At 38.0% G+C, this 16,877-nt stretch overlaps 1 long non-coding RNA gene across 1 annotated transcript; it reads left to right on the top strand.

Annotated features, from left to right (window-relative positions):
- Window positions 1-3,630: 3,630 nt before the first annotated feature.
- LOC309671664 lies at window positions 3,631-16,411 on the top strand. The gene is made up of 3 exons (XR_014269172.1): window positions 3,631-3,701; window positions 4,328-4,423; window positions 16,389-16,411. It is a non-coding gene; the product is annotated as an uncharacterized lncRNA (long non-coding RNA).
- Window positions 16,412-16,877: the final 466 nt, after the last annotated feature.

Raw genomic sequence — 16,877 nt, 5'->3', positions numbered from 1 at the left:
GTCAGCATGGCAGCAGATGTTATCCCAGTAAAGGCTCCATTGACAGAGTATGATGGCTTGTTTTCTGTTTCTGCTACTATGTATTGTAAGAGAGGAATTACAATTGAAAGTGGAAATGTCAGCATTGTATTTGCTTTATAGTTACAGACAAATAACAGGTGTTGTATTGACTATAAGTTCATAGAGACAGAAGATTATTTCTGTTTGTTTGCTATACAATGACTTCCATTAGATACACAGCACACGATTCTGTGTTGTCTGGGTGCTTTTTTTTAGACGCTTCATAGTATGTGTGATTTTTATCTTTTTTTTTTTTCCCCACTTTCTTTGAACCAGAGCATACTACATCTTCAGTCACCTCCTGAACTGTTCACAAACTTAGCACCTAAGAAACTGGCAGACTACTCCTTCGCTTCTCCTCTGTTTAACCTAGAAAAAAAGACAACATAGAAAAAACCTCGAACAGGTAAGTATATGGTAAGAGACAGATGTAGAAGGGATGACAGCAAAGTAATGTGCAGAAGGGCTTTCAACTCTTCAGCTAGATCCTCAAACAGGTATGAAATAGCATAGGTTTGTTGACCCCGGAGAAATTTTGAAAGGCTCTTCTATTTGTCATAAGTTTGGATTTTTCTTCTGCTTCTGCACATGAGTACTGAAAACAAATACACATACAAAAGTGTTGTTTATTGTAATCAAGCAATAGTCTTTGGCCCGCTGGTTAAAAGCTTTACCTGTATAAAAAGAATAAGGTACTGCTTTCTATTCTATCATTAAGGCTGAGTACAACACATGGCAGTACAGGCTTCTGATAAGATTGTAAAAGAGTAAAGCTGCTGAACTGTTTAAAGTTTTCCATGTTTTGAGTGACCTTGGAAAAATCCTTCAATTTCTATAATTACGAACATGTAGGTCATAAACTATTCTTTCAAACTCAGTTTCTCAATGAAACTCTAGCTTTCTTGAGATCTGGAAATATTTACAAAAATTAAGCACTAAATGAAATGAACCTAAGAAACTGGCTGAAGAGCACGACTTAAACTAGTCAGAGTTAAATTCATGAAAAAAAAAAAAAAAAAAAGAACAGTACTTTAGTGTCTAATCATGTATGTTAAGCATAGACGTTTCTTTCAACTTGAGATTTGCAACCATCCAGGTATTTAATCCAGGCCATTATGTATAGATTTCTCATCCTTTACAAAAAAAAAAAAAAAAGATAAAAAAACAACATAGCCCCCAGAAAAACCAATAGTTGCACAGTTAAGTCACTGCTATGGAGATACTCAGATTTTGACAACAGGATTAAATTCATTTAGAGGGTACTCCACCTCTGGCCTTCAACTGGAATTTTGTTGATACAGCTAATGTAAGAACTGAATAATGAAAATTTAAAAAAAAAATAACAAAGGTAAAATAAAATCAGCTCCAAACTCCTAATGACCCTCTGCACAGTGGAGGTTCATAGTGCAAGCAGCTCCTAAGCCTGAGCATTGCTGAACTTCAGAAGATGTCATGTCCTGTGAGACTGTCCTTATCACCCACCGCTCCGTGTCATTCTGAAGGGGTCCTGTTTGAGACCTGGACATTAATGCAGTTTCCTGAGTCATTCTCAGTGCACCCATGGTCATTTTTGTACTGTGGCTAACCACGGTGCAGCTCTGCGGACTCCAATGGGGAGCTCTTGTGGTACAGAATTGTTCATCCTGTACAGGTGACCTGCGTGGGATCTCTAGCTGCAGGTGCTTCAATGCCTTGTGTGTGTATCTATGAGTGTGTACACCAATAATGTTCTGTCCATGCTCCAAGACAGACTCCTCTAATGAGCTGAAAGCTCATTTCCACCCCTCCTCCAATTTCCCCCCAGTTAATTACCTTAGTCCTTCAGATCAGTCATAAATTATATTTCTCAGGTGACTAAGCAAAGTAGTCCATGTTCTTTTGAGTACTCTTTGAGTACTTGGACTTGGTATTTCTACTTGTAAAATGGAGTAATCACCCTCCTCTAATTTTCAAGTGTGTTGTAAGGCTTGTTCTACTATGTTCTCAAAGGACTACGATACTGCAGTGTTGAGTGCCTCAGAAATGCCTATACACAAATAAAAATCAGAGGTAAGGCCTTGAGTGGGATCCAAGGGTCCTTGGATGTTCTAAATGTGGTGAGCAATCCACAGAGAGAAGCGCACACAGCTACGGGAAAGGTTATTTACTTCTCTTGCTCAGCATCTCAGTGAATTATAATTTTATTATGGAATACAAAACCAGCAAAATGTAGAGGCCCGGCCTTTGAATCCAGCAGAATGGGTTTGCTGCCTGCAGCGAGATCTGTTTGCCAACCACCTGAATGGGTTCCAAGCAATTTGGAACATCTCGCCGTTCTTTAGGGCGTAAATGGTTTCGCGGCAGCTGGGATGAATACATTTCAAATTTGAGATGAATATTCTGCGATCGTGCCAGTGGGGGGGTGGGGGGGGATTACTGTACAACAGTTTATTAGACACGACCATCAGTGCCACAACCAGAGTTAAATGGAGCCTGTTCTGACACCAAAGTGTTAGATAACTAATAGATACAAATAAATTAATGGATTTTTTTTTTTTTTTTTACAAATATTACACTAATATTTTCTAACTGAGGTGTTAAGGAATCATGTCGTTTTGTGAAGTCCTTGGGAACATTCCTCTCAGCATTCTGATCCCAGTTCTCTTCCCGTGGCCATTTTCACGTTTCCCTCTCTGGTTGCTTTCTGAGCAATGCTGCCAACCCAAAACCTCATGCCTGTGTCATCCGGAGAAATGCAAAACAAAACAAGACGCTACCTCTGACGGTATTAATTCCACGGTTTTTGACTTGTAGACCTACTGACGGGCTCATGGATTATTTTCAGGAATTCAGCTGAAGAAAGGGAGGGAAGTTGTTCATCTGCTCTCCACCCATTACACGTTGTGAGATTTGTGAACGTTTCAAGACTCCCTAAAGGAGGGACCCCCCACCCTGGTGTTTACAAATCAGAAATTAAAACTAAAAAATACCAGTACAGAGAAAAAAAAAAAAAAAAAAAAGGCTTGATGGCTACATGGACAATTGGATATTTTACCAAGCATTTTCCAGTGTGTCCAAGAGAATATGACAGGTTTTAACTTCCCATAAAGTAAGTAAATGTTAAGAGAAAATTATGGGGGTTGTATAAGGTAATTGTGCTGGCTTCCAACTTGACATTTAGCTGAGGCTGTAGAATAGCAGGAGTTTTAAGAGCACCGTTGATTTCGGCAGGCGTTACAGACACGCGCTTGTCTGCCATCACTTTCAAGGCTGTTCCATTGTTCATGTCCTCTCATGAACAGGTAGTGGTGACTCTCAAACCCAGAAGCAGAAAACACGATGTTTAAATCGGGTGGAACCCCTCCTTCCCCCAATAAATTGACCTCCGAGCAACTACGCTTTTCCAAGGCAAGTCGTACCTATCCCTCAGGGCTGTGGCAGGGTTGGAGCAGCGCGAGGGAGGAGAGGCGGTGGGGCGGCCGCTGTGAGGGGAGACCGGGGCTGCCTTCTGCCGGACACAGCCGGTTCCCGCCGGCTCCGACCCGCCCGGCTCAGCTCCTCAGGGGAAACAAGTATTTAAGAAAGGGAAAGAAAAAAAAAAAAAAAAAAAAAAGCCGTAGGAGGGGAACAAAAGAGTAAGAAACACGTCTGCAGACACCCAGGTCAGTGAAGAAGGAGGCGGGGGGGAGTTGCTCCTGGCGCCGGAGCAGAGAGCTCCCTGCAGCCCGTGGAGGACCCCAGGCTGGGACCGGATGGGTATTTCCTGGAGGAATTGCAGCCCGTGGAGGGGACTCCACGCAGGAGCAGTTTTATCCTGAAGGACTGCAGGCCGTGGGAAGGACCCACGCTGGAGCAGGGGGGAAAAACGTGAGGAGGGAGGAGTGTGGGAGAGGAGCCGCTCGGGGTGGCGGGCGGGTGGAGGAGCCGGGAATGAAGGTGTGATGGTGAGCCTGGGAACGAGGGTTGGTGTGGGAGGAAAGTGATTTGGTTTTCGCCTTTGTTTATCATCGTCCAGTTCTGTTTTAATTTGCAGTAACTTAAATTAATTTTCCTCAAGTGGAGCCTTTTTTGTCCGTGTCAGTGATTGGTAGGTGATCTCCCGTCTTTATCTTGACCCAGGAGCTTTGCCACCTTATTTTCTTGCCCTGTCCCCTTGGCGAGGGGGAGTGAGAGAATGGCGTTGTGGCATTTTGTCCCTTAGCCAAGGTTAATCCGCAACACTAGACAGAAACAGAGGGGTTTGGTTAAGCTTTTTATTTATCTTATTTAACTTCTGGTACTGTTTCAGATGTTTCTTGGTGTCTTTTCACTGGATTGGCAAGTCTGATGCTCCAGAGCAGAAGGATACACCTCTAGTCAGGACCCAGAGAGAGAAAAGATGCAGGTATGGTGATTAAAAAACAAACAAACAAACGAAACCAGAACCCAAACAAACGGGAAAAAAGCTACCTTTAGATTTTACTTCAGAGGGGTTTTGCTGTTTTGCCTTCTGTTTATCTTTTTTTTTGATAATTAAGAACATAAGCTGAAATTGTCTGGGACAGAAAATATATCTTAGTCAAAAGAATAGGGACTGAGTAAATTTAGTCTTTCTATAAGGTTGAGATTTTTCCATTAAGGCTGAAGAAGTGGGAATCCCTATTGCAAGCCAATGAGTTACCATGCTGTAGAAGAAGAAAAAAATGCAGTTATTGTATTTGTATGCATTAAAAATAGACTTTTAATATTACCCTTGAATTCTATTAAACAGTTTTCTTTGAGTAGAATTCCACAGAAAAGATAATGGCTTTTCTTTTTTCAAATCGACTAAAATCAATTTACTTCTACATTTGTAGCCTTTCTTTTTATCTTAAGATGTATGGTATGAGTGTTGAGGTGAGGTATTTCTCCTTCCTATCCAATAATTTGCCAGTTTTTCCACTCTATTGCCTTTGTTTTTGCAGAGACTTCTTATGTAGAGTCTTTGATATTCTGATAGGTGTTAAGGAAGAGGTTGCACATAATCTTCCTAATACCTGCAGTGTAAGAAGGATCATAACATATTTTTTAGAAAACCTCTTAATACATGCCTATGACTACTCAGTAACTCTAACCAACTTGCTCTCGACCTTCTTGACATGGGTTTGTATATTTCTATACCTACACATATGTATATGTTTGTGAGACCATGTGTTTGTGTATCTATCACTATATCTCTATGTCAGTGTGAGATATAATCTTCTTAAAGGAATTACTTTTTTTGCCTATGTTAGGAGAAATTAACTTCTAGAAGAACTCCATGTTACCTAGTTTATGAAGAAACTTCTGTGTCCAAAGTATTCTATAGCCTGAAGTGATCAGCCACCTTCTTGTGTGCTTAATGTGCGGTCATATATTCATTACTAAGCGTCATCACTGCACGCCAAGTAGGTTATTTTAGTCTGGCTAAAATTAAAGAATTTTCAGCTTTGGCAAAACAAAGATCAGGAAAATTACGCTGAGGATGACCAGTGTTCCTTGGCCCTACAGAGGAAAAGTAAAAATTTAACTCCCAATTTCTTTAATAGTACTGCAGAGCCATGCTATTTAAAATTATATATAAGTCCGTATTCATACCTCCTTATGACAACTAGTGAAAGCATCTACTGTTCACCAGAAGCAAAAAAAATATTTATAGTTGGATAACTCATTTCTTGTTTTTATGCTGATTTTACACAAAGCAAAACCTTGCACAGCTGCTCTTTGGAAGATAAAAAGGATTCAAATTGCTGTAGCAGACTTGTGAGCGGAAATGTTTTCAGATGTTTAGCAAATCAAATCGCATGGGGAAAGGGCAGGTTTTATTTGCTATGGATTGTTCGCCTCCAGAAATATTTTATCCTTTACTTATTCTTAATTGATTAGCTCTTCTTCATAGGTAGAGGGGTTTTGCTACTGTAGAGTGCACGGTATGAAAGCATAAATAAATAGTTTGAGAAGTTCACTTTGTAATCACCAGAAGAGACATCCACAGTGGAACTTGGCTAAGGTAACAATTAGGAATAGTTAGCTCACAGGTGTTCTGATATTAGTTCTGGTTTTATGTCTGTGATTTACTGTCATTGTCTACCAAGGCACTTACAAAGTGTCCATCACCTTACACAAACAGGTCACACAGTCTTTGTTGAAGTAAACTTGGATGTGTGGTAAGAAGAGCAGTATTTAATTATTGGATCTAGAACTAAATATTTCATAGTTAAAATAAACTGCTATGACATTAGAGAAGTGCTTTGTTGAAGGGAAATACAAGTGAATACAAGCAGAGATAAGAAGAGAACTAAGAAGGAAAAATAGATTTTATTTAAAGGAGTTGTGGAGGATTTTTTATGCACGGAATCTAAATGTGCTATTTGAAAGATTGAATTTTCTTCAAAATTGCTGCTCTATTCTGAAATGAGTGTAAGGGTAAGCTGAGTTTCTCAAGCTAAGATTCTCAAAATCACTCATCATCTAGATTTTATGGTGTCAGCATGATGGGGACTATTTCAGGCATTTCTTCCCACTGCTTGATTTACTAGGAGACATGTCATGAAATTCACCTGGCCTGCAAATCGGATCTGAAGAGGCGGAGGAGGACAATGACATGACTTCTAGCAGTCAGTCATTCATTATATAGAAATATCCTTCAAAAGATCTGTGCCTGCCTCGGGTGAAATAGATGTCAAATTTGCCCGAAGGATATGGATCAAAGACTACTGCCAACTCATACTACACACATAAAAACAGCCTACAGCTGAGTTGCCCTTTTTCTACTGAAGCAAAGTTTCTCTGTGCGTGGGTGTTGCATAAAATATATATTTTAATCAGTCTAAAATGTATTTTAATTATTTGCACTGACCTCACAATTTCCTCTATGGAAAAAGAAATAGTATATAAGATAATTGAAGGTGTTGGACTAATTCTTGCTGCCTCACACCTGTGTGGAAGATACGAGGTGTAATCGACTTGCAGGTTGGTTTTCTTTAACTAGTCGAGGCTATAACTTGTGCTTTTCAACTATTGTTTTGCTACTGAGTCTCTCTGTTAGGAAAAAAAAACCCTGTGGTCAGATTCTGCCTTCTGCAAAGCTGGTCCTATCTTAGTACCAGTAACTTACTTCCTTTAATTCTGGTATGAGTGTTCCAGGCTCCTTGGATGTGGGAGCAAAGGGACATCTGTTCCCTCACAGTTCCAGAAATTGGATTCCAGCTTTGGCTCTTAGGGTTTCAGGAGATTCATTCCCTTAAAAAAAAAAAAAAAAAAAAAAAATTCCTTTACTAAGGAGTCAATGCATCTTATTGGACCTAATATTCACACTATTTATCTGTTGCTAAAAAGTAGGCTTCTCTTCAACCTCAGTCAGTTTACCAGGCAGGAGACGGCTAAAGCGTGCTAGCTTTATCGAAATAATATAGCTGCTAAATGGTTTGCAGCCATATTTCTTGGATGACTCAAGTACCTTGCAAAATATCCGTCTTCTAGAGCATGTATGTTTTTGTCCGTGTACTTCCTTTACTTGCCAATGGAAGAGGACTCTGTTCCAAACCTCCCTTTTCCGAAAAGTTCAGTTAATAGAAAACAAAAGTCCTCGATCAGGCACATGAACCTCAATATCTCTCTTCCTCTAGTGCAAAAAAAATACCCCGCATATATCTACTGTTGCACTATAAAGAGTGCAAGAGGAGTATTCAATCATCCCATGCCAAATTCTTTTATCATTCCGAGTATTGTTTTTCCTAATATAGACATAATATTATTCTCAGTTCAGAAGACGTCATTCTTTTATAGGCAATGCCATGAACACAGAAACATTTAAGAAATAAAATGGACATAATTTTTATGGTAACAGAGATCAGAGCACCCAGGACTGTTTTGAATACATGCTGAAAGAAACTAACAAATGTGAGAAAAGTCTGTCCTAAAGCATTTCAGTTTGAATTTTGAGAAGAATTTTTTCGTTTAGATTCAGATAGCTATTTCATTCAGTCATGCTTATTTTAATTAGCTATTGAACATGCAGGAAAAGATCTGATGCTGCTCTTGCTGGTTCACAATGCCCTATTTTCTTCTGCCAAGTATGGCATGTATGAGAAAAATAGCCGATTTCCTTGGTTCATCCAGGAAAGCCGGTTTTAGAATGGAGAATTTTAAGTACCAAAGTTGTTCCATTGGTTTTTTAAATGCTACTCATACAGTAGAACTAGAGCCCATGGCTTTCCTGGGTTAGGTATGTAGTTCAAAGGGGCAGTTCTAAGGACTACCATTGCTCCTACTCTGAGAGATTAAAAAAAAAAGGCTTATTTCCAGCGAGGATTGCTGCTATCGTTGTGAAAATGCCAGTTTTTGTACCACCTTTAACCATGTTAACACATTAAATTCTTTCATTCTCTAAGACTTGGAGAATTTCATTCTCTAAGACTAATGGAGATAGCTGAAACAAAGAGCTTTGGGCACTGATTTTTTTGATGATTTCTTCTGTTGTAATGACTGACCTTATAGTAGTTAATCATCAAAGTTAATGTTAGGTTTTTAAAAAATATATTTAAATAGTAAGTAACCACTTTGTATTCATGCTTGTCATATTGTACTTCTGGAAATTAGTATGTTCTGATATTTTTGAGGCCAGGGCTAAAATGGTGGACCTTTCAGTCTTAGCTGCTGTCTATACCACTGTCAAGGAAAGATAAGAGAAGTATCAACAGCGACCCTCCCGCTCTCTAGCCATGTGGTTTCCTTGAAGAAGCCTGGATGTGAGGCTGAAAGGGAACTTTGTCAAAGGGGGCAAGTGCCCCATCATGGCCGACCAGATGAGATTGCAGTTTCTTTGCTGCACAAGCATGTAAGGACACAAGCCTGCGAAGTATTTCCTCTGTAGCATTGACCATGAGTTATCCAAGGATTAGATGAACAAAAAGGAAAACCTTGCATGTAGTCTTTCCTGAATTTAATTTGGTGAAGCTTAGCCATGGTTCACTGCCTGACCTTGTGTTTACAGGATTTCATTATATGAAAACATTACCCTTAGGAAAAGGTCTAATAGAATTTAAGAGAGATTAATCCAGAGGCCCTAACCAAATTACTGTAACAAACCTTAATCTGGAAGAATATTTTTTTCCACGGATATTCTTGAACCAGAAGAATCCTTTGTAAAGCATTGAAGACGACTGTATGGATACGAGCACTGTAGATGTGTGTGCTAATGTGGGGAGGGCTTGCAGATTTGATAGGGCTTTGCAGATTTTTCTTCTTTACTTTGAGGGTGGCAGAGCACTGGCACAGGCTGCCCAGAGAGGTGGTGGAGTCTCCCACTCTGGAGTAATCCTAAACCCGCCTGGACGCCGTCCTGTGCAACCTGCTGTAGGTGACCCTGCTCTGGCAGGGGGGTTGGACTAGATGATGTCCAGAGGTGCCTTCCAACCCTGACCATGCTGTGATTCTGTCAGTGGTGTCCAGTGACAGGACAAGGGTCAATGGGCACAAGCTGGAGCACAGGAAGTTCCGTCTGAACATGAGGAAAACTTCTTTACTTTGACACAGAATAATTGTCAGTGATCAGAATGTAACAAAATATAGCTTTCAAAGGAATACTTAGATACTTAAATAACTAATGTATTTAAATAACAATAAAGCTTATGGTTCGTGGTCTTAGAGCATAACGCTGTAGAAACGTAGGTATCTACATCCAAAATTACAGAAAGTAGTAATGAGAGTCATCTAGGAAAATTAAACGTGTTTACATAAATATTAGAATAAATATGAACTACAAATAAGCTGCAGTTTTGTAACTGAGCAATTATTTCTTACATCATACTGCTTGAAAAATTTTTTTGGTTGGTAGGGTGCCGTGAGGAGAAAGGGACCTGATAATACTCTGCAGTCTTTACCATACCATGCTGTCTTACGTTATGTGCGTATGTATCTTACGCAATATGCTATCCTATCCTTAGTTATGTGTTTCCATTTCAGTCAAATGTCAAAAATCAAAAAAGATGTTAAACTTCATATAAATGTTTTTGTTAATTAACACATTTCTGTGATACACAGTACATCTACATGCTGCAAAGTAGTTCTAAGTTGAATAAATTAACTGTGATGCCAAAATATGTGAAAAACAGGGTATAATAATAACAAAGATGAATTAATTGATGCACTAAGATAGCTTTAGTTGATTTTTAATATAGCTAACCATACTTTGACCCTCAGTTTTATATTCTAATAAGTAGCTACAAAGAGGATCTAGAATAATTTTAGTGATAGCTGTCCTATATTCCAAAGAGTCTTGAAATGCAAAAAGCAAAGCAGCTGTTAGTTAACTGACAGTAGGCAAATGTTTTCACAGAGCAGCATATTGGTGACGATACTAGAGGCCTGAATGGCAAAAGGTGGTGGAGAAGTTTGTTTCTTACCATCCCAAAGACAAAGTGGTTTTGACATCATCTGCGGGGTATCACAGCTATGCTTGGGGGTAGGGGAGGAGTCGCTTTTGCGCATAATCTGGCAGGAAATGAGAGAAATGGCACTGAGATCTAGTGTGCTCCCTGACACTGGAGCAGAGTAAGAGCAGCGTGTTTCTTCTGCTTTCCTTTGGATGAGAGTTTTCGATCACAAGCATTCCCCTGAGGTTTCTGGGAAAGAGGTTTGTGAGAGAGAACTGTCTAGTTGTTGTCTTTCTGTGCCCCCTAAGTCTGACCCTGCCTGTACCCACAGCTGCCACTGCACCCTCTTCCACAAGAAGATTTTTCCTGGAAGCCTATCCTGAAAAGGCTGGATTTGCAGAATGGCACTGCAAAGACATGATCTCATGTTCGGATCCAGAGGTAGTTGAAAACTAGATTTGTTTCTTCTCCAGCTGATGCAAGTTTAGTCCAAATCCTGTTTGTGTACAGAGGTGATTTTTTTTTTTTTCTTTCAGCGCATTAGTGGGCAATACTATATTGAAGTAGGATATAGGAAGTGGGATAACGTAGTGAAAGCATGAAAATACTAAACATTCCACGTGACTTATAAAATAGCTGGCAAATTCATGTTGCATAGAGTTTAGTGAGGCTTTAAGGTTTGTGGTTTTTTTTTTTTTGGTTTTTTTTTTTTTTTTTGTAGGGCATCTTGGATGCACCACTGATTAACTGTTTTTTTGGGAAAGTTACTTATTCTAGTTATTAACAGTGCATTATTCACAAACTGTTCAATTCTGCATGAACTATCCAACCACGTTTCTGAACAGCTAGGATTTGGAGCAGTAGAGTGAACTTTTCGTTCAAATTAGGACGCTAACCAAAGAAACGATGAAAAACTGCAATGAAGTCTATTCATAGAACTCTTCTTAAATGGACAGTTTGAATACAATTTTATTTCTTTTATTTCAAATGTGTAAAAGATACCAAGGTTCCTATGTGTAGGCTTTAACAGCTTTCATCAAATATCCTTTTCATTCTTTGTTAAGACAGATGGGTCAGTTTTGACCTTCTCACAGTTCTTGTTAGGATCTATTGTTCTGCCAACTTTGGCATCGCTGATGCCCAGTTTATTATCAGAAGTCAAAAGGGACAACAAAATGTTTGTAGCTCTGTTTTGTTTGTAAAAAATTCAAGCCTGCAATTTAACACTTTTTCACAATGTGCTGATTCTTAAAACTGCTTGTGTTTTGCTGCTTTTTTCACTTGAATAACAAAGATGTTTTGTTTGGTTGTTTGTTTTTAAATATACAAAGCCAGCACTATTTCCTAATTTTAGTTAAACATGTAAATTATTCACTTCCATAATTCAAGTAGTTGTATTGGCAAGTATGCTTTTATTTATGTTGTACAGTACCCTCACATTACAATATCACTTCATTATTTAATCATCTTCCTACTCGATGTCATTCATGTTTGGGGTGGAGGAACATGTCAGTTTCAGAATCCACGTGTTATGCTGTGCATAGACATTGACTGAGTTACTGTAAGCTCTCTCTGTCACAAGCACAACTTGATGCTTGATATTTTATTTCTCTGAATTAATATGCACCATTTTTCTGTTATAAATTCAGTATTTAAGTCAATGCTTAATGGATTGGCCAATGGAAAAAGTAATATAAAGTAAGTAGTGCTTATTTTTGTCCTCTTTCTGTCCAGCTATAGCAATCCTAACAGCTGGCTCTGTCTACATTTCTCTTGGTACAGAACTGTTTGGAGGGATTGAAAGGTATCTTTTGTGTCACTTGGCCTATCCTGCCATGTAGTGTACTTTTTTCTTTGTGAAAATCTTTTTCAAGTCAGATGCTGACGCTTTGACACTACATGGAGATGATATTTCATAAAAAGTCAAAGTATGTTTTGTACATACTTTGTGGTACCTTGTGTTGGAATGATCCTCATGGAACAATAAAGATGGATGCGTGGATCAGCTTTGCATGGGCAGAGAGCAGTAGGAAAAAGAGTGGTAGAAAGTGTTAATACTTTCCTGGTAAAACCCAGTGCAATCTGCTGATCACCATGAAAGAAAACATAAGAAAAGATCATGAGGCTGAAAATAGTGGCTCTGAAAACATGTATTTTTTTTAAATATACTGTATTCCTCAGTATGAAGGTGGTTAAAATTAATAATGTGAAATGCTGAAAGCAGCTAAGCATTTTTATTAGGTCAATAGAACATTCAGCATCTGTGAGAGTAAGGTTGTTTAATACTATGTGGAAAGATTTATTAATTCTTAAGCATCTCATTAATCCTTACAGGACTATGTATGTGCTAATACCATGACTAGAAAACTGTCACTGTGTAGCACCTGGCTTGAATTACATCAGTCAAATTGTATTCATATTTCAGAACTTTGTGTCCTGTTTTTTTAAAGCAGAACCACCTTCTTTAGTGGAAGCCTAACCTTGTTTAACTTCATGGAGCACTTAGCCTGAGCAAAAGAAAATGCTCTTCTGCCTCAATGACAAACTTCTGTGTTCCGCTCCAGATTATTTCAGGAGTTAAACTAATCAGCTCTTGTGCAAGTGAAGAAAATACCTGCAAAAAATTAATACAGCTCAAATTACCTATTTTACAAGTGATCCCAATTTCTTAAATGGATAAAAGCTCTGCATTAATACATAGAATGAATGGCAGAAGCATAGTTTAAAGAAGCAGGTAGCACTGACCCATTCTCTAAATCCTTTCCCCTGAAAATGTAAAATCACCAGTGGTCTTTCTGCTGCAGTATATGACATCCGTGTCAGAGCCGCAGTACTTGAGGACTCTGTTGTTTTATTTTACATTTCTCTCTTCGCACTGGACAAACTCATTCTTCAACTCAAGCTAATCTCAGAAGCTACAATAAGACATATTTTAGGTTTCAAATGTAGCATATTATTCAAAAGGACTACAGTTGCGAACATTTGTCTTGCTTTGACATTTTTAAAGGACAAACAACTGACCTAGAAATTGATCCATTGGAAATGGTGCTGAATATCTTCTATCACATTTTCTTTTCACAGTTTGTGGCACTGCCGAGGAGGATTTTTCTGCATGTTACTGTGTTTGACCTAACACAGATATTACTGTGTAAGACATAAGTCCTTTATGAGCGCACTTGTCATCTCTGCTAATACATTGAAAGAGCACTGTGATGATTTTAAAAGGGATATTACTCAGAGATACCTTTTAGCAAGTATATGTGTTGATTTAATCAGCAGACGTTATTGTTAGCAGGCTAGGAAATTCTATACCACATTGTAATAATTTACAAACAACAAACAGTTCCCCTTCCTCATCACTTGACTAAATAGTCAAAGTTATTCTTGAATTTGAGGTTAGGATAAAGTAAACACATTGGGAAGATTTTCTTACTCTATGCATCAGTGCTGAATGGCAATAGTACATAGCTTGTATCGAGTTTAAATGTACACCTAACATTTGCAGTGTATATGTCAACAAAAAAATCAGTTTCAGTCTTACATTCCCATATGCAGTGACAGTCCAGTGTCAAATGAAATACATGCTTTAAATTGTTGGTCTCTAGAGGTCCCTTCCAACTCTGAAAATTCCGTGATTCTGTGAAGTACTGTTCTACATTGAATATTAACTCTGAGGAGAATGACTTCAGTTTTCCTTTTGAGTTGTCTCATATGGACACTTGTTTGAAATCTGTCTTGATTAGATAGAATAAAGATTTGTGATCTAATTAACCTTAACTTGAAATACAAAGAGTAGCCTGTGAACTTACACCGAGAGTCTGTAAAACAGATGCCTTTGGTTGTATTCTAGTAATGACATCTGTCTTATGCCTTATTTCTTTCAGTGGATTGCTGCATGTGAAGTTACCAGCACTTCTCTTTGTGCTGAAGAGTCATATTTTTTCTTTGCAGCTATACTACTTCTCTACAAACAAAGAAAAAATAAATTAAAAGCTTGTTGTAGTTTTTAAGTTGTTATCATTAACAAATATCACTTATGACAGCTATGCGCCTTTGTGTCTTCAGGGCACTAAAGTAATTACAGATATCACAACTGTACGCTAAAATATTTTTCTACATGTGACTTTAGTGAAAGGCGGTTTGGTATCACTTATATATAGCACTTCATGCATAACTGTCTAATAAAACAACACTTTTATACAACAAGTTTTTAATGTCAGAATCACATTTTCCTTACATATTAACTTATTTGACCAGAATTTTCATATTAAATAAAGAACTGATTTCAGTAATTCTATTCTCAGGACTTTTAATGAAAGATAGAGTCATATTCAATTACTTGATGTACAGCATGTGGCCCCTTACAAGTTCTCAATTTATACTGTTTTCTTACCTAATAAAAATAGTATTAGTCAAGATGGAGGATTCTGTATTCATTTTATTATCCCAGAAATCAAAATAATTACAGCAGGAACAGTTGATCAATTAGCTGCTGCTGCCATTTTAGGAAATGTACTAGGTTTTATTTCAAACTGACTCTTGTTACAATGATAAATTATTCAAAATGGTTACTTACCTCATCTTTGTTGGAAATAGCTAGTGCAACTATTGATTGTTGCTCATTTGCATTTGGGACTTTCATCTGAAATTTTCTATGGTCTCTCTGTATTTCCTGCTAAACAGATCAATGGCAGTACATAGCTATAACTTGGTGTATACGTGTAATCTGGTTATTTATTTTGAATAAACTATCTGTTGTCCTTTCCTTTATAGGACTGGTTTTCCCATCATTTACTTACCTCTTTAGTTTTTCTTAACTTATTTGGGATGAAAATCTTGTGCCAAGATAAATGTTTTCGGACCTGTTCTACAACTTGGGTAATGTTAATAGGGGACTGTGTTGCCTGGAGTCCTGTCCGTCTGCATATTACTTAGAGCAGTGGAAGATCCATGAAGTAAGGTGTCATTAAACAAACTCATTCTAGTTTTGGCAGGTCTGCTTCACCCACGTAGCGTGTGACCCAGGCGTTTGCAAGATGTTAGGAGCCGGGAGCTCGTGCAAGGCTGCTGAATGTACTGCAGAGGCTTTGTGTGGTCATGGTTAACTTCCTTCTCAAAATAACTGCAGCTTCATAGCTTCTGACTCACAGCTCTCTTGTTATTGGTTGGATAAGCATGCAGGCAAAATAGATAGATATTTCCAGAGAGACTCTCAGTCTCTTTGCCAGTTATTTTTAGAATTTTATGTCCCTAAAGGTATATGAATATATATGAAAGCCTGCTAAGTTTCTCTGGAGTGGTCCTTTACTCCCTGCAAATGCAGTGGCTCCAACTATGTCACTTCACGTGCAGTGCACATGAAAATGACTTGCTGCCCTTTAGTTTTCTTAAGGGCATGGAATCCATGCTCTTTTCTTCAAAATCTGCCTCTGTCATTCTGGTAGAAGCTCTGTTGTAAAATGCTTTATGCTGCTTACTAACCTTTCTGCTTTAAGTGCTGGAAAGCTGAAAGGACTGGTTTTTTAAGTATCGATAATGAAAATATTCAAAATTCACACAGAATTGTGCATTTTGCCAGCAAAATTTCTGTTAGTAAATACAATTCTCTTAGAAACTGTGTATTTCCTAAATGTTTGTAATAAGGATGCTCTGTAACGATGATTATCCAGCAATGGTGAGATAAATGAAAACTCAGTTTTACAGGCTTCGTCCATCTTCTGCCTTCATCATTAGCTTTTAAGTACCCAACTGTTTCATTGCCTGTGTTTCTTTGAGGAGGAAAAATAAGTAATAAGGGGAAAAAAATCTTCGCAAAAGGATATTTTTCTAGCATTGTTGTCTTTAGCACATTTGTAAGATCCTCCAGGGCTAGAAAACAAAATTATGTGCTAACTTTTGAAAGGTTTTAGATTGCTGGTGGAGCATTGCCTCATCTCTATTACACATGCTTGAATTTCTGCGGTTTGTTTTTCTTAGCTGTGAAACTGTCACCTTTGAAATCGACACGTCTGCCAAAATACAGATATTATGAAAATAATGCAAGTGAAAACTTGCTGCTAAACTAAAGGATTTTCTGGGCTATAGTTATTTATCTACCCAACCTTACTTGCTTGCAGTGTAATAGATTTAAACACCAAAGTTGGTTTGATTTAAAAATTGGGGGGGGAAATATTGATAGAAAAAAAAAAAAAACCAAACAACTTCTGCATTGTATGTGGGTTATCTGTTTCTTTTTTTAAACAAAACAAAACAAAACTGTTGTATGACAGTAGTTACCTAGAGAATGTAAATACCTGGAAACAAGTCAACTTCCTAAAGTATGCCTTGGAAGCCATGTTAAGTTTTAAATCTTCACTGCCAGAATGGAGTGTAATCTCTGTGAAGTGGCACTTGGATGCAGAAACTCAAAAGACAATCGAAAACATTTAGAGCTAATAAAAAATGGATAGCTATGTAATTCTCAAT

The sequence above is a fragment of the Vanellus vanellus genome (assembly GCF_965231255.1).
Source record: "Vanellus vanellus genome assembly, chromosome: 4".
In the NCBI taxonomy this organism is placed as follows: Eukaryota; Metazoa; Chordata; class Aves; order Charadriiformes; family Charadriidae; genus Vanellus; species Vanellus vanellus.
Note: the sequence above shows the minus strand (reverse complement) of the source record. Positions and strands in the feature narration are given on the sequence as shown.